The 21,521-nt window shown below is 46.6% G+C and overlaps 1 protein-coding gene across 2 annotated transcripts in view; it reads left to right on the top strand.

Annotated features, from left to right (window-relative positions):
- The first annotated feature begins 604 nt into the window (after positions 1-604).
- The window catches only part of LOC307214938 (galactosylgalactosylxylosylprotein 3-beta-glucuronosyltransferase 1-like), a 64,396-nt gene continuing 43,479 nt past the window's right edge, over positions 605-21,521 (top strand). For both annotated transcript variants that reach the window (XM_079974044.1, XM_079974043.1), the window contains exon 1: positions 605-1,467. The gene's annotated coding sequence lies outside the window, so the exon portion shown is untranslated. The remainder of the gene's footprint in view (positions 1,468-21,521) is intronic.

Genomic DNA, 21,521 nt, shown 5'->3' with positions numbered 1-21,521 from the left:
TGCAAATTTCAAAGGATGGTTGTGCTTTGGGCTCATGCCTTGTTTCCAAAAGTGCAAATAAGATGGACACACCTTTGAATGAGACTCAAGTTTTCTCCCCTCTCCCCTCCATCCCTACTGGACACACAAATCTACTAACCATGAATGGCCTACCGGTTCCTAGAGAGCACAGACCAGTATATTGCGCCCACTCGCTGCACGTTTGTCATGGGACACGCAGGTGCAATACATACAGGTGTTCCCTTGCAAAGGGCAGAGCTGCCTTGCTAAGCTCGGAGTCCTTTCGACATGGCTTTCTCCTGCATTTTCTTCTCCGCTCTTGGCACCCAAAGCACCCAGGAGGCGCAAAGCCGCTTTCTACGTATCAGGTCCCTTCCATAAGACTGCCTGTCCTGGGATCAGCGCCTGCAAGTTTCTTTGCAGCGCCCACAGCACCGCGTTGCCATCAACCTGTCAGCCCGCTCGCCGCCCCTCCCAATCTAATCCAGATTCACCCTTTCTAAAGCCGACCCCCAAACCCCCATGAGGAAGCGCCCCTCCCTCAACACGCTTCTTTGCGCATGCCATCCGCATCATTAAACCGTGGTCATTGGTGGGGGGGGGGAGCTTTCCCACCAGCCAGCGTCTCCCCGGTCTCCTTACAGTCACAGCCCCCGTCTTTCCCCGCATGCGAGTATGTGCGTAGCTGATTCGTTTTCCAACCCGGGTTAGCGATCGTGGGAACAGAAGAACCCGGCGGCGGCGGCCTATGGAATGAAATCGCGTAGGGGTTTCCGCTCCGGTGCACCCCCGCACCCCCTGGGGATTAAAAAGGCGGGGTCTCGGAGAAAGATGAGGCAGGCTCTTCCAAGCCGCCTGCTTGCCGAGCGAGCGAGCGAGAGAGCCCTCCTGCACCAGACGGGACCAAGGCGCGCGTGCCGTTTTCCTCCCAGGTCGCCCTTCTCGCTCTCAGCCCGCTTTCCCTCCTCTTAAGGTGGCGCGCCGGGATGTGGGCCGCTGCTCGGCGTCTGCTCCGCCGAGGGGGCCTTAAAAGCAAACCCTCCTCCTCCTCCTCCTCGCCTCCTTCCACCCAGAGCCGCAAGCTTCGAGGTGCGCTGAGCGGCGCTGCTTTGTAAGGGCGCCCGGCGGAGCGGCTGCGCTCCAGTCGGCGGGAGGCTTGGCCAGGAGGAGGAGCGGCGGCGGCCCGGAGTTGGATCGCGCGCAAGACGCCGCCGCCGCCGCCGCCGCCACTGGGGCACGTGCTGCAGCCGCAGCCGGCAGACCTGTAGCCTTGCAGCCGGACGGACGGCTGCCTGCCTGCCTGCCTGCCTGCCTGCTCGCCTGCCCGCCTCCTTTCACATCCTGGAGCAGGGTGCCGCGGCCGCCTTTAAGCGCCGGGAGATCCCGCCGGAGACCCTCGCCTGGGTGATCTTGAAGATCCTCGTCGCAACTTACCCGCGAAACAAGACGACGCATTTATTTCCTCAGGTAAAAAAACAAAACAAAAAAACCCGCATGGAGAGGAATAGATCTTTGTCATGAACAGAGAGATCTTCACCGTATTCTTCTTCTTCTTTTAAATTAAATAAATAAATAAATACATAAATATTGAAGGGGGCAGGAGAGTCTCTCTCTCTCTCTCGGGGACAATGTTTTAAGACTAAACACCCTTGACATTGCCCACTTTCCCCCCTCTTTTTGTAAGAGAGTCCCGTCTCTACTGGACACAGTTAACTTTAAAAGGTGCTAAGCGAAGCAAATTGCCATTAATTTTAAGATATATATAATGGCTCGAATAACACCCTTCTCCTTAGGTACGAATATTTTCTCATCCTCAGCAAATTTGATGGATTTAAGAGAGACGGAGAGATGTGGGAATGTTTTTACAAGGCATGGAATAATGCATTTTTCTACATCCCTCCCATATTTAACGCTCCGGTGAAAGAATCCTAGAGGATATTATCCAATCCATTATTTAACCCTCCCATCATCTTTACCTGAAATGTCACCTGTGTTTAACTACGTTTGGAAGAGGGGGGAATAGATGTGCTGTTGCAAATTGCCGGTGCTCACCTAAGGATAAGAAAGCAGCGGCAGAGACGGGCATGCAAGGACCCACTGCATTCTCCAATTCCCAATCAAATCTTCTTCTTTTGTTTGGATTAAACAAAAGGAGTCACACACAAAGGGGGGAGGGGTAGTCGCGGTACTTTAACAAAAGAAAAAGGTTCCAGGATGTTTTTTAAAAGTCTTAACTATGACAACTTGGCAAGAGGCATTAATCCAAGATTCAGAAGATTGGACCACTTTTAGAACGTTAAGTGGAAGAAAATATTCTCTCTCTTTTTTTTCTCCTTTGCCCTTGCCGTGCTTGTTTCTATTTAGGATGAATCTTCTTCCTTTTCTAGGATGTAATTATTGTTTAGGGGAGGATGAATCTGATGAGGGTAACAGCTTCACTTTCCGTGCCACTCTAAACCACTCAGGTGCAAACAAGGTCTAATTACCCAAATGAGAGGCATGAGCTCAGCATCCTCGCTCTCTGACTTGGAAGCCATAATCAGGTACAGGAGGGACCCCGGGCAAATTGTAGTTGCATATTGGCGAGAGGTGAGCACTCGTGGGGTTCGCTCGTGGGGATCGGCGTGTTCCCGTGCCGAGCTGTGACATTAAAGAGATCCCACAGCAAAGCCCTTGATGAGATGCAGCTCAAATTAATCAACGTACAGAGCATGCAATGGCAGTGAAGACCTACAGTCGTGTAAGTTCTGTACCGATGTAATGCAGGAAAAGGTTTAATAGATGTGCTCTGGATGGCAGGCGTCCCACATCTGTGCCAAGCCGAGTTACAATGTCTGAGGATAAATGGCAGGCTACTGATATCTGAAAGGTGCTCTTGTGCCTTGGAAATCTGTATTCCAAGGAGAAGTTGTGCAGATACAACTTCTGTCATGGTGTTGCAGTGATAGATAAGCCGTATCTGCTGAATATCTCCCTGCCACATAGATTTTAAAAACAAGGGGAGACAGTTTTTGATCCTATGAATCTTGCCCTCAGTCCAAAGAGAAAGTGAAGGATCATATCTCCAAAGCAGGGAGATGGAGAAAGTGTAGGACTTTCTTGCTTTTTGTATAGCCTGATCTGCTTCTACAGTCCAAAACAGCCTTAGCAATCTAGTATACTCTCTCACACGCAACTATGCTTGGCTTAGAACAGGGACCATGGTGAAGAGGCCATTGCAGCCCTGATTATATACGTGGGCTGGTTGAGGGGGGGAGAAGAATTGCATTTTGATCAAGCTAACCTGAAGTGGCTATTGAAATTCAGGACCATGATGTGCCCGGAGGAAGTTGAGGGGCTGCCAGCCTGTTTTATTTGAGGCTATTACAAAGTGATGGAAGGTGCTAGGGGACAGCTGGGGGGGGGCGTAGAACTGAAATGGCAATCAGGATTAAGGGGAGAAGCAGAGCCAAGGAAGGAGAGCCAAAGACTGGAAGAGGTAGAGGAGTAAGTAGCTTGAGAGTGACTGGCAATGGCCGATTTCTCTAGACAAGAGCTCAGAAATATGGCTGCCTGGTCGCCAGTGGTGACCATAAATTTAGTTCAAGTGACCAGCCGGGAAAGCTTCCTGTATATTCTGCCACACCGTTTTTTAAAAAACCTGCCAGCAACACAAGGAGGTGGAGAAAATGCCCCTTTCAACACGGTGCCCGGCTGTCTGACTTTGCGCTGAGATACAGCGTTTGTGTCATGGGTTACAAACACATCCACTACCCGGCTCTCGTCCTGTAAAATCTTCTTGCCAGGCAGCGGATATAAGAGAGGCATGCTGTGGAGCAGGAAGCAAAAGAAGAAGAAGAAGAGTAAAATCTCTCTGCCAGTTAGAAGCAGATGTTGGCTGTCATGCCCAGGCCTGATCTACAGAGCAGATGTAGACATCATGGTGCCCTCCAAATGTGGCCAGACTCCAATTCCCATGATCTCTGACTATGCCGGCTGGGGCTGATGGAATTTGGAGACCAACGTCTGAAGGATGCCACGTTGGGCACACCTGCTAGAGAGGCCATGAGTGTCTTCACACATTACTTGTTTTGGGGCACACCAAAAAGGATAAAGTGTGAATGTGCCTAACATGGGTCTTGCTAGGTCTATGAGACGGGATTGTGATCAGGGCTTCCCTGTTGGCTCATTTCTTGCTGTGTAATGTGTGAATCAGCCTCGGGAGGAGAAGGGAACATTACAAGTCAAGGTGGGGGATAGAACTAGAACTGCAGAAAGTATTGGAGGTTCAAGTTGTAGGTCACTGTATAGCAGAGGGAGAGAGGAGAGGACCCTAAGAGCAAAGGATGGTGCAAGCTGAGGTCAGGACTGGGTTACCAACCTTCGAATGAGTTGAATGCACATCGAACTGTGTCTTGTGTGTAGAAAGCTTCCAAGTCCTAGCTACGTACATGTGCTGTGTCCTCTGGTGCAGGATCGGGAACCAGTGTCACCCCTGCGAGAGTTGCATTTGTTTCTGGAGGGATTTGCATCCAAAGTCAAACCTCTCCAAGGGAATCAAGGCAACCTGGCATTACTTGCATGGCTGTATTTAGCATGCATGTTTTTCACAGCTGCTGGGAGATAATTATTGAGATTGCAGCAGGAGGGGAGAGGGGAGTGTTAGTCCTGATTGGCAAGTGCAATGCCCTAAGTGCTTTCCCCCAAGTTCCCCATTGCCTGAGTATCCACGTATTTCACCATGTGTGTCTAGGCATGAGGGGACATCAATGTAGTCCCATGTCTTAAATCTGAAATTTGTGCTTTGTGTTTTGACCTGGATAGCTCAGTTGGAAGAGCATGAGACTCTTAATCTCGGGATCATGGCTTTGAGCCCCATGTTGGGCAAAAGTTTGCTGCATTGCAGGGGGTTGGACTAGATGACCCTTATGGTCCCTTCCGACTCTGATTCTATGATTTGCAGTAGTATTGCAGTCACAGCATAAATTTACACACACACACACACACACACACACACACTTATAATTTCTCCAAAAAGACTCAAGAAACTGTAATAAAAAAACCAGAATGAAACAAGCATAGTCCCTGAAATACAACAATGGACATTTAAATTAAAAGGTTAGCAGTATCCAACCTATTTAACAAATTCCAGCAGCACAAAGGTGACATGGAACGGACCCAGCAAAAATCATGCAATTAACTAAAAAAAAAACCAAAAAAAAACGCAGCATCTTCAGCGATCACCCAGCACAGTATAGTGATAGGGCATGATTGACTTCGCTCAATACAAATCCCACAATACAAATCCCAACCCTTGGCTACTGAGATGGAGGGAATTGGAACAGGCCCCCCAGGTGATGATGGCTCGTGAGGTGTAAAACGTACAGAAAATGGTGGTTCCTAAGGAATCCAAGCCCCAAGCTGTTAAGAGATTGAAAAGATTGACACCAGCACCTTCCTGTTGAACCTGGAAACGAATTGCTGATCAGCAACTAGCGTGAATTGCATAGAACTCAGATCACCTGCCGGCGTAATGCCTTTTCCCACTTGTGCAACAGGAATTTAGTAGTGACTGCCATCCTCATGCAGCTGGCGTAACTTGAATATAGGATTGGCTGTGTATGTGGCACACTCTGTACCTAAACGCTGTTCATTGAGCGAGAGCTGTGAGTCCCCCTGCAGGGGGGGGTCAGAAGCACACAGAGTATGATTGCCATGCTTGTCTCGCAGGAGCACCAGCAGCCTCTTAGCATCACTTTCAGTGCACTTAACTCTGCACTGAATAAAAGGCCAGTGGGAGGAGGAGGAGGGAACCCTGCAGCAATTAAAACTCTATATTGTGTGTTTTGAAAGTCTATTGATACAGAATTAAAAGCATGCTGTATGCCAGAGCCAATCAAAAGTACCAACACGCTGAATATCCATTAATGAATCATTTCCAGTTTTTGAGCAACGGTTGCCCAGAGAAGTGTGATATTCTAGGTGCTTTTAGAGAGAGCATTGCTGAAGGGGGGGCAGGAATAGGCAGCCACCTTTGATGTGAGGGGAAGCAGCATATCACGTTTGCACAAAAATGTCACGTAGGGTGGACACGACGGACATTGGAGCAAGAGGAGAAGGGGTGCTGAATTTTGCATGCAGCGAGTCTGAATTTTTGTTTGGAAGAGTGATGCTCTGTAAATCCCATGGCATTTGTGTAACGTAAGTGGCGGAACTGTGATCTCATTCAGTTCTCTCCCAAGGCCAAACTCGGTTGCATACATAGGTGTGCACAGACACACATGAGGAATATGTTGCAGGGCTGATGTAATATGATTGTTATGTGCTTCAAATGCATTCTATCGGTGCTACATGTTATTAATGAGCTCACTTCCCTTTGGCTAATGCAAACTATTCCATCCTCACCCCCAGAATCTAAAAATGTATTGAAATTCGTGAAATGTTGTGTCACAGCGGAGAAACAGAAGCAAGTGTTCTTCATGTTGACTTTGGCAATAGTTATTTGTATTAGATTTTGGAAAGTCCTAGCAAGATAGAGTTAAAAAGGAGGGGGAACTAGTTAAAGCATTTAATAACCTGTATGAAAATCCTATAAAAAGATGTTGAATGGCTAGTCCCCAATGATTTGCTTTATACAAGGAGTCTTCGGGTTTTCAGATAGGAGGAATGATTTCATACTTTTAAAAAAAAACTTAAGATGTCTGGAACTCCATTGTCTCAATGAAAAATTGTAGCGATAAGGAAGTTAGCTTTGCAGACTAGTTTAAATTGTAGCTTTTGTGTGGTGTTTAATCTATGTTCTTTCCTCGTAATCTTTACAACACTTTCTTTGTACTTTTATTTTCTGTTTTTTTGGGAAAATGTATTATTCAGTGCCTGCTTTGAAATTTGGACTATGTGATGCTCTCAGTGACATAATCCGGAGCCACCAGGGTCCAAATTCACCCCTTGTCCCCTGAAAACTCAAATTCTAAGAAGCCTCTGGATCCCTTCCCTATATATAGATAGATATTTACTTGCATCAGCCACCAGCCACCAAGTAAAAAATACAAACATGTACAAACACAGCTAAGTAGGTAAAATGATCAGCCTTTTCCTTTTCTTACCTTTGCTTTTTTTGAAACTCACCTGATGGTGGCAACAGGAGGTCTCTCTGGCAGCCTGTAAATCCTTCTTTCTCTTGCTGAAATAGCAAAGTTCCAGGTACCAGGAACCCTGCAAAATGCTGTTTCTCCTCAACGACAGCATCCTTGGCACAGGGGGAGCTGGGACATGTCATTTCTACAACACCTGGTACCCATATAAGCTACTTGTGACTGCTATGAAGCTACATGGCCCATGGCCCTTTGCCCCCCGGGGATGGTTCCATTTCAGGCAGCTTCCACATGGGGGTTTAACATTGTAGATGGAGCACTGGCAACAGGTTTTTTTTTAATTCACAAGATTCTATTTTTTTTTTTTAAATATTTTTATTAAATTTTCACATTTTATAAAGACAAACATACACACACAAAGACAAAGACAACACGTATAAAAATTTCATAACCTTACTTTCCTAACCCCAGTTCTTGACCTCCCCCCATCCCCCCTTCATACATCCTAGTTCAGTTACATTAACTCAGCAAATTCAAATCTCTCATCCATTGCGTATTATTACTATATCTATATATATATGTTTTTTTTGTTTTTTTTAAAAAAAACCATTTACTTAGCCAGATTTTACTTATCCAATTTTCTTATAAAACATTAAAGCCTTTCCTAAGGTCGTCTCGAGTTCCTTCCACGAATTTCCCTTTAATCTTAAAAATAGGTCATAATAATCAAACACAAAAGTCATAAAGATTTAAAAACAAATTCTCCTTCCCCCCCCCCCCCCAGCCCCGGTTTCTGTCCCTTCCAAATGTCCCCCCATCCATAACAACAGTTTTTAGCCTGGGTTCCTCACATCTGAGGCCTTTAAGTCCTTGTCAGTCTCTCTTTGCCGATCTTGTTGGTAACCCTCCTCATTGGTCCTCAGGTTTCGGGGAAATTTCAGCTCAGTCTCATCAGAATTTCTTCCATCCAAAGTACTTGACACCAGCTGCTGCAGAAGATCAACCAGTCCATACTCAAATAGGAAGCCCCAGTCGTATTTCTTATTTCTTTTAAAATCAGGTATTCCAGATGTTCCAGGGGCTTCCTCCCTCCTCTTTCGCATCTTTCGCAGATTTGTAGTCCAAGGGTCTTCTTCTTTGTATTCTAACAATGTAGGCTTGTGGTTGGTAGTCTCCATCTGTACTAGCCCTTGCTCGCTCTCCCCCTGTTCCAAAGTTATCTCTTCTGATTCAGCTGCAGACTTTTCCACAGTCAAATCCATTGTACCTTCAGCAGAGTCATTTATTTTAGAGTTCAAGGTTATGAGTTGTTTACTCATGACCGTAGTCTGCTCCTCCAGTTTTCCCACAAGAAAAAACATTCTTTCTAGCTCTGCCTGTAGTTTTCCATTTGCAGCCATTGCAATGTTTCAATGTTTCCCCTAGGGGGATTCTAGTTACTTAGTAATCTTTTCCAATAGTCCTTTACTTTGTTATTTCCCTACTTTGTTTCCAACCACTTTAGTTCGAATGTAACAAATTAAGTCCAAAAAGTGTTAAATAATAGAGTTTTTCACTTTCGCTGCCCGTTTGACAGCTCCTTTGACAGCTGTCAAACTCCTCGTTCCTTGTTCTCCAGCTCACATAAAAGGACACCCCCGGGTCTGGGGGGGTTCAAAAAAGACAAACTTCTAAAAAATCACTCTTACTCTCCAGCACACATCTTCTTCTGTCAAATTCATGCAAATCTTATCTTTTACAGAACACCAAGGAAAGAACTCTCCACCTTAGTTCTCCGATCTTTGCTTTAAATTTTCTGTAGGCAGGGGGGTGCGGACTTCCCTTTAGCACATCCCCCGATCGTGCCGAATTCAAGGATAAGCTTTTTAAAGTCCAAATTCCAATCTACTCACGGATTAATTAGAGTCCGAATTTCAGGGAAGAAAGTCAGCGGTCTCCGGCCATGGCTCGCGGCTTCGCTCCACTGCAGTAGCGGTCTACTCACAGCACCACGCCACTCCCCGTACCCTCTCCGCAGCCTTTAAAAAGGCTCTTCGTGGGTCGGGGGGGCGCTTTAGGTGCCCGCCGAGTCACCAGGTCCGCAGGCTTCCGCGCCTGCGGTTTCTAAGGGTCCCCGCGTCGCCGTCGCGGTGAGACCCGTTTGCAATGGAGCCGATTCCCTCCGGAGCTCGGAGGGAATCCGCCATTACTCGGATCGCGCTAACCCGGAAGTCCTAATTCACAAGATTCTAAAGGTAGGAAATATGCGGGCTGGCATTTTGAAGCCCGTAATGTCATGTGGACCTCAAAAACCTGCTTGCACAGTGAACTGGGAACAGCTGCAGCTTATTGGTGAAGCACCTGCAGAAGTTCTGAGACAGAGAAGCCTGCCTGAAATCTGGTGTCAGTCAGTGTAGATAGTCCTGGACCAGTGACTTCACTCAGTATACGGCAGATTCCTGACATTCCTCACCCATCTGGAAGCACCTTCAGTGTCCAAGACACCAGAGAGCCAGAGAGCAAAAGAGTTATCACAGAAATAGCTTTGCTGAAGCCTCCCTGTTGTCTGTGTGGTATAGTGGTTAGAGTGTCAAGACTAGGACCAGGGAGGCCCGGGTTCAAATATAATAATAATAATAATAATAATAATAATAATAATAATGTGGGACGCGGGTGGCACTGTGGGTTAAACCAAAAGCCTAGGGCTTGCCGATCAGAAGGTCAGCGGTTTGAATCCCCGCGATGGGGTGAGCTCCCATTGCTCGGTCCCAGCTCCTGCCAACCTAGCCGTTCGAAAGCACATCAAAGTGCAAGTAGATAAACAGGTACCGCTCCGGTGAGAAGGTAAACGGCGTTTCCGTGTGCTGCTCTGGTTCGCCAGAAGCAGCTTAGTCCTGCTGGCCACATGACCCGGAAGCTGTACACTGGCTCCCTCGGCCAATAAAGCGAGATGAGCACTGCAACCCCAGAGTCGGTCACGGCTGGACCTAATGGTCAGGGGTAACCTTACCTTTACCTAATAATAATAATGTAATGTAATAATAAATAATTTTATTTGTACCCCACCCATCTGACTGCCCTACAGTTCAAGCAGTTCCCTCTATCCCAAAGTGCAGAAAGCAGATGGAACACATTGACCCTAAGAGGATGCAGACCCTGGAGCAGAAGCGACTCTGGAATGGCCCTGTGTGGTCATTCATAAAATTATATATTTTCAAATGGGAAACAACTATTTTTTATATATTTCTAAATGGGAAACAACTGTTGATTAAACTGGTGGTGGTGGGTTTAAGCCTATGGCCAGCAGTGAAAAGATACTGCCTCACAGAATAGCTCAGTTGGTTAGAGCATGGTGCTGGCATTGTCAAGGTTGCAGGTTCGATCCCCGTAAGGCACAGCTGCATAATCCTGCATTGCAGGCGGTTGGACTAGAATGGCCAAACTTGGCCCTCCAGATGTTTTGGGCCTACAACTCCCATCATCCCTAGCTAGCAGAACCAGTGGTCAGGGATGATGGGAACTGTAGTCCCAAAACATCTGGAGGGCCAAGTTTGGCCATGCCTGGACTAGATGATCCTCAGGGTTTCCTTCCAACTCTGATTCTATGAGATTCTATTGAGAACTGAAAAGAGCTTTTGGGGGGAGTGGGGGTAATGGTTAAAAGCACGTAGCTTTCATGCTACATTATCTAAAAAGTGGGTGTCTAGCAATTAAACACAATTTATTCATTGAAGAAAAGCACCTCATGTCATCGAAAGGAGGGAATGAAATTCAGTGTCGCCGTGAAAATAATGCAGGTTTAGCCATTTTGGGAGGCTGCTTCATTCCGTGAAGAAATGAAGCATAATTCATTATATCTCGGTGCTCAGAACACCAACAGACGCAACAGGTTTCCTGTAGCTCAAGAGCAAAAACAATTGGATGCAGCTGAATCCGACGGTACAGTGTATAATTTGCGCTGCCCTTTGCTCCTTTGAAAGGACACTGCAATCAGCTGTGAAGCCTGTTTGAGGCATTGTTTTACGAACCACGCTGGAATACAAAGGCCAGGCTAAACTGTTCTGAGCGGGTGTGCTTTCAGTTGTCCCAGGTATTTTGCATCAATGGCCACAGCTCTGGTAGCTCTCTGCTTGCTGCGTGAAGCAATGTAATAAAAAGGAGAAATGAGCATTCATAAAATTTAAACACTTGATGCAAACCTGGTAAGGCTAGTCGTAATGATGCAGCGTTGCCAGGTTTATGTGGCTACATACAAGAAAAGCAAAAGCAATTTTGTTTGGGGGAAGTGCTGCCAGCCCATCACAGACTTTGGATAGACTCACTACAGTTCTACTGTGAAAAGACCATATTATGCTTCTTCGGTGCGTGGGCCCTTGCTTATATGTGCTCAAAGTAGGGATGGATGAATCTGTCAATTTTTGGTTCTCTCAGTTTCTAGTTTCTCCAGTTTTGTGCAGAACTAAGGGTTGTGACCCTGCTTGTATTGCTCACCTACCCACCCACCCCACTTAGACCTCGTCAGCCCTCCCCCCCTCCCATTACAACTCACCAAGCCAGCGTGCCTTTCCTTACACGGCTGTAGGGAGCAGTGTGGGTTGGTGTCGGAGGCTGGCTGGATGACAGTGACTAGTAGGAAGCGCTAGCTGGGGAATCCCCAAGGGAAACCCCAAGAGAACCCCCAGGGTCTCCCAGGTGGGCGCCATTGCCGTTCCAAGAGAACAAGGGAGGTTTTCACAGTGAGTTCCAGCACCTCTTTTTCTAGAAAAATAGCACTGGGAACCCCCCAAGGGAAATCCCAGAGGTGGAAGGCTCAGAGCCCAGGGATTGGTGGTGGGACACTAAGGATAGATCAGAGGGGGAAGATTGGGAAGAGGTGCCAGATACCGAAGTGACAGCAGGGTTTAGTGAGCAGGAAGAGCCTGTGACAGGGAGCAGTTCAGACTCGGAGGCTGAAGCAGAAGAGGCGGGGGGGGGTCAAGGGACTTCTGAAGAATTCTGAAAGCGCAGTGTCATATTGACTTCCCACCACCATTTTAATTGCTTTCATGCATGGTCCTTGCAGTGTGCAGGATCTCCTTTCAGTTGGTCTGGATTTTCTCAGCGAGGCAGCAATGTCCATAAAGCAGACCTACATGGGGCCAGGCAAATGATGGTCTTCTTCCTATATCAGTGCTGCTTGGCCCCAGAGAGGGCTTTCTCCATCTCTCTGTATAATGTGAAACTGGCATGGCTTCAAATCCATGTTAGTGATGCTGGGTATGCATAGCAGGGGACGATAATAATTTTGGATAAACAAACATGGTCTAGTAGAGCATGGTCTCATGTGTGACTTATTTGATAATGTTTATAAATGCTGAGGTTTTGTATTGTGTGTGTGTGTGTGTGTGTGTGTGTGTGTGTGTGTGTGTTTGAGTGGGATTTCATTTTATTCCCTGCATGCATATGCTATTTCCCCCCTTTTTTGGAACTCAAGAGAGTGGGTTCCTCCAGTTGACCTATTTATTGTGCATTCATCCTGATATGCTTGCATTGTGCCCAGTCTTCATTGGACATTTGTTCTGCTTCGTTTGTGACAATGAGCGAGCCTCTTGATTTGCTCCTGAGTGTTCATCCTCTTCCCCGTTGATCGTTTGTTCATCCCACACAATGCATTTCCCTGTCACTTTCCTAATCTCAAAAAAAAAGGGGGCGTCAGTTTCTTGTTAAAAAGTGGGTCTGTTTCGCCAGGGCGAGGAAGTGCTTTAATTCACTACTACTACTACTACTAATAATAATAAATTTATTATTTATACCCCGCTCATCTAGCTGGGTTTCCCCAGCTCACAACAGAATATTAAAAACAAGATAAAACATTAAAAACTTCCCTAAACAGTCACACTGGTAACAATTTCAGGGTCATCACATAAGCTTTTTGTTTCATTTTTGAAAGAAAGAAGTAGCGAGTCCAAGATCTATGTAAGAAACTGAGCTAAGCATATCCTTATTTCAGCTGGGAGAGCATGAGGGGTGAGGAATGAGGGGTAATGGTGCAAACCTAAACTTACAGGATGCTCTTGAACCCTTACTGTGAATTAGTGACAGCCCAGGGGGACCCAGCATATACACGGTTCCCAGGCAGTCCCCCATCCAAGCACTAGCCAGACTCTGGCTAGCTTAGCTTGAGGGGAGTGATGTTGTGTTGCCTGCCTTCAGACTGTAGATCTGATTTCGTCTCAATCACAGGTGGTCTGGCCAATGTAGAACCCTGTTAGCTCCTATTAACAGTAGTGCAACGGATGCCTTAAAAACAATCGAACACAGATTCCATTGACTGGAAAGGTGGAGGAGAAGGGGATGCCGCTGTTTGCTGTATATCAGAAAGTCCCTTGAGGCCAGCGTGCAAGGTGTGCAGCAATATCCATTGGCTCCCAACTTGTCCTGGTTAAGCATATGCAAATTCCCAAGGTTCAGCTTAATTTAAAGACTTGTTTCTGCTTTAACAATGGACGTCCCCCTGTTGCTTAATACGTTTTCTCCTTGTTTATTCTCCGAGCATAAGGCAGAAAGGGCTCCATCTCCTGACGCCGTTTCATATGCCCCCACCCAGCTGCCCCAGCCTCCCCACTCCACGGTTTTGGATGCCGTCCCATCTACAGACTCCCCCAGTTTGGCTGCTTTCCTAGGATGAGACTTCACAATTGTTGGCTACTTCAAGCCAGAAATCAATCAGCCAGGAAATTCCTTCTGTCTGGCACTCAGAGAATTGGTAGCCTGTTTCCAAGAGGCTTCAAGGCAGGAGTGTGATGAGTTGCGGGGGTGGGGGGCAGGAGGGGCCGCGGGAAGGAATCGGGGAAGAACGCCACTTTATTTGAAAGCAATTGACAACTCAGAAATAATCAGCACGGAAAGTAATGCCCTTGTATTTTGAGAGCTTCTCCACTCCTTGGCCTCACCTGCCCTTTGAGCGCATCACTGCATAATGCTATTGTTGTGGTTGTCCTTAACTTTCTTTACAAAGTCACCTGCAGGTGCACGTTCCCTATACTTTGGTTCACAGTTGAACACCTTCAAGATTTAATCTGTGGCGTGCCCCACAGCCAAAGAAATTTCAACATGGCAGAATATTGCAGCAAATGTCAAGAGCTCACAGGGTGAGGGAAACAGGGGATCCTCGCCTCCTCCTGCAGTGGTCGCCGGTGGGAGCAAGGAGCGTCACGCCATGTGGCTCCAAACTTAATGTAGTGACCTTGGGACCATACCCCAACATCCCCTGTGTGGCTGTGTTTGAGAAACCACGGCCTGGGGTTTCAAAAACGTAGTAGGGGGGAAGCATCTGTAAATGATAAATGGCTTTAAACCAGTTGACAAGCTGGACCATGTGTAGAGGAGGGCGAGCAAGACGGTCAAGGGTCTGGAAACCAAGCCTTATGAGGAATGGTTGAGAGAGTTGGGTATGTTTATATCTTGATTTTATTCTGTGAACCACCTTGAGACCCCCAGGTATAGGGCAGTACAGGGGTACCTCTGGATGCAAACGGGATCCGTTCCGGAGCCCCGTTCACATCCTGAAGCAAACGTAACACACGACTGCACATCTGCGCGTGTGCGGGTCACGTTTCGCCACTTCCGCGCATGCGTGTGACATCATTTTGAGCATTTACGCATGTGCGAGCAGCAAAACCTGAAAGTAACATGCTCCATTACTTCCAAGTCGCCGCGGAGCACAACTCGAAAATGCTTAACCTGAAGCGTATTCATCCTGAGGTATGACTGTATATAAATTCTAATGATGATGATGATGATGATGATGATGTTTAGCCTGGAAAAGAGTAGACTGACTGGATATATGATAGCCATCTTCAAATATCTCAATGGCTGACACATGAAAGAGGGAACAAGCTTGTTTTCTTCTGCTCTGGAAGGTAGGATTCAAAACAATGGCTTCAAGTTACAAGAAAGGAGATTCTGACTAAACATACAGAAAAACTTTCTGACAGAAAGATTGTGGACTTCCTTGGAGGTTTTGAAGCAGAGGCTGGATGGTCATCTGTTATGGATGCTTTTGCTGAGATTCCTGCCTTGCTGGGAGTTGGATTCCCTTACAACTCTATGATTCTACGCCAGACCATTGATTGGTTCATCAAGCTCATTTCTGGTCTGTGACTGTAATAAATCAATTCTACTTCAGTTCTGGTCCATCAAGCTCAGTTTTGCCTGCACTGTCCAGGATTTCACACCAAGGTTTCTACCTGGAGATGCCGGGGATTGAACTCAGGACCTTCTGCATGCAAAGCAGATGCTCCAATAGACTTTGAAGGCACATCAAATGGCCTCAGCAGAAGAACAGTTGCTTTCTAAAGGAAAATAACAGGAGCCACATAGGCCTAAGATGGCTCTTTTGCAGGGTTGAGGGAGGGCTGAAATGCCAGTGCTCTTTCTGAGCAGCTTGCCTAGACTTTTTCAAGCACCATCTGATCTTGTTCTCCTCCGTTCCGTAGCATTGTACCCCATTTTTGTTGCTTTTCATCTCCATGCGCAATCCCCCTCCCCATCTCTCTCTCTCCCCCTTCCCCAAATCCGCACAAAGGTGAAAAGGAGCGAGGAATGAGGCAGGGATGGCTCTCCTCTATCTGCTGCTTCTCTCCCCACCTCCACCATGAATGAGCCCCTTCATCCTCTCCTCCAGAGGAAACACAGATGCTTTTGTTTGGCGGCCTTGTAGGATAGGATGGAATTAATAAATCGGAGAGCTGATGTTGTGCTGCTACATTCTTTGCAATTTTAAGGCGAGAGCCTGAAAGAAAAGTTAATTTGCCTTCGGAGAAACCGCAGAGGCTCGGCCGACTGTTTATCCCCACTTTTATTTTTCTTAGACACCGCTCCTTTTATTTTCTTCTTCTCTCACACTCAGCCCCCTTCCCCCTTTCACCTCTCCCCCGTAATCCACCTCTGCTTTCTCACAAGGAGGTGCCTTATGCAGAGTCAGGCCATGTTGTCAGTATTATGGAGAGCTGTCCAGGGGTCCAGACAGGAGAACCTCCCAGACCTACATGGAGACGCTTGGGATCAAACCTGTGACCATTGTGCATCTTCCGCCATCCTGCCCCACCTTCCTCTTTTTGTCCCTTCACCCCTGACACTTGCTTTTTCCTACCAAAAACAGACCAAGGTAGAATTCATATGGCTAAATCACTAGCAGTATCAAGAACACACTTAAGTTTGCTTCCCAGTTCAGGGGAGATGGCTTTCCCCATTCAGATATTTGTTTGTGCAAACCAGGTAAATATTGGGGGCCATTGTGTAAAGTAAAAAGGTAAAGGACCTCTGGACAGATGGAGGGGTTCATAGCATCAACACCCCAAAAAGGTATTATTTATCCCATAGTTGCAGCCTTGGATTCAAACAGAATCAAACGTTGCTCTCAAATGTTTCTCCAGCTTGCTGCTTCTAGCTCACATCCCGGCCCCAACTCTGCTCTCAGCTGTGGCTTTTTCTGTCCCATTTGCCCATCACCTCACCAGGAAGCTAGTTTGGCTATTTCCCAGAATGAGAAGGCTTGATTAGCTTTTCATACTTGCTGGATCCAGGGGTTAGAAGAGTCTGGCACACAGTTTAACACCCACCCGCCCACCACAAATTCATAGCAGTAAGTAGATTGTGTCTTTTTCCTTCCCGTTTTATTGATGGGAAGCCAAGGTTGAGGAGTAATGATTTGCCCAAGGTCAGCCTCTGTAAGTCCACTCTAGAGCAGGATCCAGATTGCCGTACAACATTTTGTGCATTTGAAAAGGAGCCGGGGTGTACTAGATATATATCACACTCTGTGTGACTCCTCAGTGAATCATGGGTCTTCTTTGTGGCGTTCAGTTTCCTCAGCCACAAATCCTGCGTTCTCTTCCGGCATGGAACACTGGAAGCTTGCAATGCAAGTCAGCTTGGTAAATCACTGCTTTGAAACTAGAACACCTAGGAACATGTTGAGTGTTGTCATTTCCCATACATGATATTTCTCTGTGTTCCTGTGAGCAGAATCGGATCCTGCTGCTTCCGGACTGGCAGAGGCTCTGCTCCTTGAATTACAACCAAAAATATGCCCAGGCTTCCCCTTTTAGCTTATGTGATTCTGTTCAAGCAGAAGAGTTGCGAACAATTCCATATGCTTGCATGGCAGAGAAGCAGAGCTGGGGAAGGGTTGAGAAATTTCTGTGGCACCCTTTGCCGTGCCTAGTGCTGTCCCGTGCTGGTTGGGGCTGATGGGACTTACAGCCCAAAATGTATGGAGGGCACCAGGTTGGCGAAGGGGGCCATTGCATAGAAAGTTCACCACACATTAGCTGTCGTGAAAGCCATACAAACGCTTGAAGAGAAGGCTGAGAGGTGATCTGATAGCCATCTTCAAATATCTGAAGGGCTGTCACATGGAAGATGGAGCAAGCTTTTTTCTGCTGTTCCAGAGGGTAGGACCCAAACCAATGGGTCTTGTTATTCAAATAACAACAAAGGAGATTCTAATTAAACATCAGGAAGAACTTTCTGGTGGTAGGAACTGTTCAACCATGGAACGGGCTACCTCAGAAGGTGGTAGAATCTCCCTCATTGGAGGTGGTTGGTTGGTTGGTTGGTTGGTTGGTTGGTTGGTTTAAAAAAGGTTTATGTATGCAGCATTGATATTGCTGGGATATATGTATGCCCAATTATATAGAAATTGTGGCTTTTTGCCTCCCAAACCTATTGGTTGATAATTTTCCTGTTCTGTTGGAGAGATGTGGTTTCTCTCTGGATCATTTGTGGCTATGGATGAAGATTTATGAACTTTTGTCACTATGCATATGTGCATATTTATATATAATCAAATTTTGTTTTTAGTTCATATCAATTCAACACACACACACACACTTACAACAACAAAGGAGCAAACTAAAATGCAGCAAAAGTGGAGATGAGGGATGTGAGTAACATTCAAAGATTTTGTTCACTTTCAATTTGTGAGAATGTCAGAAAGTGATATGCTGTGATCTGCCAGAGGAATTCGGCATTTTAAGTTTGTTTATGCTGCATGTAGTTTTGTTTGGGGCCGAGTTATCTTTCATTGATGTTACCTTGTTAAACTTTTGTTTTGTGATGGTCCGATGACTAAATACAAATAAATGAATCTTGATCATTGATTTGGAAGGATTTGATTGCCGTGATGTACTGTTAATAATTCAGACTGTAACAATTGGTGCTGATGGGAAAGTGCAGGCTTGCACATCCAATCAAGGCACAAGCGTCGAGTGCGCCAGGCAGAATCTGCAATGTGCTTTTGCCACTAACTTTACTTCCAACTCCTCTCCAAGGAGGCCCCTGAACCGTGGAATTAGATTTTCAATTGGCAATATCAATTCCAAACCCAGACCCTGCATTCTTGCATCCTTTAAACTCGAGATCTAAACTTATATTATGATTGGAGGACATAAGGCTGAAAAATAAATAAATTGTGATGGGGCCTAATGAATCTGTTCTACCTGATGTGTTCTACCTTGTCCAACCCCAAACAATGAATGGGATTCAAGGAGCCTAACTTCCAGAAGGGCAGTAGCAAGGGTAGTCAGCTGCAGCAAGTAAACAATAAAGATTTCTTCAGCACTCAGTAGATTAACTGTGGTATATGCCTTTGCGGGCGAAAACCCACTTCATCAGATAAATTAAGTGCTACCCGAAGTTGGCAGGTATGCATGGATAGAGAGGAAAAGATGTAAACACTCAATGAAAGCTAGTGCCATAATATGTTGGCTGCTATGTAAGGTGCCACAAGATTCATCAATGTTTTTAACAGTAGTTTGGAAACTTTTGCAAGTTCTGCAGCTAGTGGCCCTACTCCCACGACTACTACTAAGCAGTATTTTTTTATCCTGTATTTTATCCTGTGAGCCACCCTGAGATCTTATGCTGAAGGGTGGTAAAAGGTAAAGGGACAATTAGGTCCAGTCGTGACCAACTCTGGGGTTGCGTGGCACATCTCGCGTTATTGGCCGAGGGAGCCGGCGTACAGCTTCCGGGTCATGTGGCCAGCAGGACTAAGCTGCTTCTGGCGAACCAGAGCAGCGCACAGAAACGCCGTTTACGTTCCCGCCAGAGCGGTACCTATTTATCTACTTGCACTTTGACGTGCTTTCGAACTGCTAGGTTGGCAGGAGCAGGGACCGAGCAACGGGAGCTCACCCCGTCACGAGGATTCGAACCGCCGGCCTTCTGATCGGCAAGTCTTAGGCTCTGTGGTTTAACCCACAGCGCCACCCGCATCCCACGAAGGGCGGTATATAAATCTAATAAATAAAACAAAAATAAAATATGTTGTTTACATTAGCCCCACCTGTCCAGGCAGCGGATAAGTTTTAGATCCACATGTGAACTCTGCAGCTGGAGCCCATCCCTCAGTCATCTTGGCTCAAGGCTGCCACTTATCCTGTCTGAAATGAATGACAGGCAATGCATCTCTGAAGCATCTGCAAAGGGCTTGGATGGGCCATGGACGAAAGGTGGGTTCAGTACTTGCCTGGAGCTGGAGCCCAGGTCCTTCAATGAGCTTGAGGCTTTTCTGCTTAATTCTATCATGAGTCAAATAATTTGCAGGATGACTGCATAGTTTGTGGGTGCCTCTGCTGACACCTATGGCAACCTGTAGCACGGGCGTGGGGAACCTCAGGCCTGGGGGCCAGAAGCAGCCCTTCAGACCTCTCTATCTGGCCCTCATAACTCTCCCCAGGCCATACCCTTTACTGGTCCTACTTTGCACCCCAAGAGTTTTTTGGTTTTTTTCCAAAAAAAGATTGATTTTCCAAATTTATAACAAACATCAAAATGCAAGCAAGCAAAGAAACAAACAAACATAAATCCTAACTATATTAGTTCCCCTTTTGTTAACATTGTTAGGTGACTTCCTCAAATCCCCCTGGCTGAGTTTCTATGTATATCATTGTAACAGTTTTCCAAAACTAATTTCTCATAAAATTTACTTAATCAATCAATTTACTTTTCATTTTAACTTTAGATATATAGAATAACATCACATATTTAAATCCTAAGCCAATCCGGTACTTGCAAGTATTTCTTTTTAAGTTATCTTAGCATATTTAGCTGGGGACGCAGGTGGCGCTGTGGGTTAAAGCCTCAGCGCCTAGGGCTTGCCGATCGAAAGGTCGGCGGTTCGAATCCCTGCGGCGGGGTGCGCTCCCGCTGCTCGGTCCCAGCGCCTGCCAACCTAGCAGTTCAAAAGCACCTCCGGGTGCAAGTAGATAAATAGGGACCGCTTACCAGCGGGAAGGTAAACGGCGTTTCCGTGTGCGGCTCTGGCTCTGGCTCTGGCTCTGGCTCTGGCCAGAGCAGCAATGTCACGCTGGCCACGTGACCCGGAAGTGTCTCCGGACAGCGCTGGCCCCTGGCCTCTTAAGTGAGATGGGCGCACAACCCCAGAGTCTGTCAAGACTGGCCCGTACGGGCAGGGGTACCTTTACCTTTACCTTTACCTTTAGCATATTTAGCTAAATAGTCTTTAAATTTCATCCATTCCTGCTGGTACTCCTCCTCCTTCTGGTCGCGGCTGCACCATTGCGAGATCCAGGTAACCGGCAAGAGAGCATGGCCCCCAAACATGAGCATCTTTCAGGTCCACGCACTCAACAAAAATGGGACTTCCAATCTGAAGCTGGTGTGGCTTCTGTAATTCCGGGATGTCCTGCTCAAAGCGGGACAGTTGACAGGTATGCAACTAGGCAGAGGACTTGGTGCTGCAGGCAGCTGCTGCTGCTGCTGCTACATGTCAAGGCATCCCCAGGGAACCACTACAGGAACTTGGAGGTGAGGAAGCTGTGCCGATTCCACACATGACATGACAGCAGCATGGCTTCCTTGCTGCCTCATAACAAGGCTCTGGGCTTGTTATAAGTAATACCTCTCCACCCCACCCCCACCCCAAAAGAAATGTGCTAGTTCTTGCTGATCACTGATTCTTCTGGGGCGCACATGTGTGATTCTTAGCATGACGTGAGTAACTAAGATTAGTCACAGATATAAATAACTTGTTTTATCAAAACCCATCTGTTTCCTATGGTATTGTCATCCAGAAAGAGCCAGTGTTGCTTTCATCAAAATAAAATATCAGTGTCCTCAGTTACCCTTTGTGCTGTCTGAGAAAGTTCACGGGGGGGGGGACCAACTAGCCAAAAGGTAATATCTCCCCACAACGCCTGGAGGCAGAGCCAAGTAACCAGTGGTTTTTATCTTTTCAATGGGGAACAGCCCTTGTTTTTGGATCCCAGTACAACCTTAGTGCAATCTGCCATGTTTTTTGCACTGACTAGGATCCAACTCAGTGTGTTTCAAACTTGGGTCTCTCGATATTGTTGGACTCCCAAGTCCCACCATCCAGTGTTCAGAAATGATGAACATTGCAGTCCAAAAACAACTGGAGACCCAGGTTTGAAACACACTGATTCTAACCTTATTAAAGCT

Source organism: Podarcis cretensis (genome assembly GCF_951804945.1).
Source record: "Podarcis cretensis genome assembly, chromosome: 4".
Lineage (NCBI taxonomy): Eukaryota > Metazoa > Chordata > Lepidosauria > Squamata > Lacertidae > Podarcis > Podarcis cretensis.
Note: the sequence above shows the minus strand (reverse complement) of the source record. Positions and strands in the feature narration are given on the sequence as shown.